The following is a 2116-nucleotide window of genomic DNA, read 5'->3' as shown; positions in this document are numbered from 1 at the left end:
TTTGCGAGAAGTAGGGGTGGAAACACTAGATTGGCCACCCCAAAGTCCGGATCTAAATATTATTGAAAATGTTTGGTCGATAATAAAGCGAAATAGATCCGCCGATCTATCCAGGGCAAAGGATGAAACCATTTCTGAGGTCACAAAGGAGTGGAGCAAGATTCAATTGACCTACCTCCAAACCTTGGTGGATTCCGTTCCAAATCGTCTCCAAAAGGTCATAGACACAAAAGGAGGATATATTTTTTATTAATTTTGTATTTAAGTTGAATTTACATAACGATATATTATATTTAATTGTGAAACAAAGCTATGTCAAAATACATATGCCACCCATGGAATTTAGTTTATTTTAGTTTCAATTAAAAAAAAAATACAAAATAAATTTATAAAAAAAATTAAAATTGTTATTTTGGTAGTAATACATTACTAATATCTATTAAAAATTAAATCACTATTTGTTTTCCTTTAAATAAAGAAATTTTTGAAAAAGAAAATGAAGCATCGCTATGTCAAAATATATATGCCGACTAGTGTACAAATAGATTCAGTGGTGAACTTATCGTTTTCGCCTCCCTCCGTTATCCGCTGCTGTATGTATGCACGAATATGCATTTTTGGCGCCTTTTGTTCAACGGAACGCCAAGTGACGCGATACCCTACAATTTGATTCGGTATATTGTATTCGGTATCACTGGCGAACAAATATTTAAATACTCAGTGCCTCGACTATAGATTAATTCGACTATCAATTAATTAATTAATTATTTTCGTTGGTTGAAAATTTACAATTTATAAAAAATAATAAAAAATTTATAAAATAAAAAGTTATAATTCACAGAATAACTGTAAAATAAAAATATTACATAAAAGTAATATTTCTTAAATTAATTAATTATTATTGGTTTCTTTTTTTTGTATTGAAATTAAAATTTATTTAATTTTATTTACATATTAAAATTTTATTTATTTATTAATATTTTAATAATTTTTAAATATTTAAATTGAATCGAAGTCGCTTTTTAGAAAAGAAATAATTTTATAGAATGGAGAGTAATATTCCCAAAATTACTTCCACGACCCTTCATGATTTGAAAAGAAGATTAAATGTTAAAGTAAAAAGCATTTGCCTGTAAGAGGAACGTTTGGAAGATGGATCACTTCCTCTAAACAAAACCGAGCTCGAATGCAGGCTTCAGGTTTTAGATGAGGCAATTTCTAAAGCAAATGAGTTGCAAGACCAGATCGAGCAAATAGATGAATTGGATGATTTCGGAGCCGAGTTGGAAGAATTAGGAATAACTACCAAGGCAAGGATTATGTCCTTATGTAATGCCTTCAATACAGCTGAGGACTCCCGCCCAGCTATTGCAATTTCTGCAGCCCCAACTTGACCAAGACTTCCCAGTTTAGCATTACCAAAATTCAGTGGAAATTATTCGGAGTTAAAAAATTGTATAAGTCTTTTCGAGACCTTGGTACACAAAGATGTGAAGATTCCTGTTATTGAGAAATTTAATCATTTAATTTCTTGCCTCTCTGGTGAAGCCATAGGAACTATAAAGGCATTCCTTGCTGTAATGCAAAGGTTTGAGTTTGTCAAGTCAGCATCTCTCTGTCTAAATTGTCTACGAAAAGGTCACACCGTTGCGAAGTGCAAATCAACTAGATATCAAGTCTATGCAAGATCGCACCATAAACTTCAGCACCGATTTGCAGTGACTGAAAATAACTTATCGTTACCACCGCCAACAGAAAATCCTCCTCCAGCGTTAATGAATGATGGCCCTTCTACTTCACATGCTTTGCATGCGTCGGCTCTAGAAAGGGTATTGTTAGCGACGTCGATCGTAAGCGTTCGAACAAAAAGTGGCGAGCACTTATTGGCCCGAGCATTACTTGACTCAGCGTCACAAAATGAACTTCACTACTGAAGATCATGCTCAACGCTTACAGATCTGTAGAGAGGAATGCATCAACTTGCTTGCATGAATCAACTTGCTTGAAATTGGTCAATCTAATTCACAAGTAAAGAGAAAGATACACACCGTGGTAAAGTCGAGAAACAATGGTAGCGAGTTTCCATTCGACTTTTGGATTTTAAAACCCATTTCAG

This window comes from Drosophila ananassae (assembly GCF_017639315.1).
Source record: "Drosophila ananassae strain 14024-0371.13 chromosome 4 unlocalized genomic scaffold, ASM1763931v2 tig00000054, whole genome shotgun sequence".
In the NCBI taxonomy this organism is placed as follows: Eukaryota; Metazoa; Arthropoda; class Insecta; order Diptera; family Drosophilidae; genus Drosophila; species Drosophila ananassae.
Note: the sequence above shows the minus strand (reverse complement) of the source record.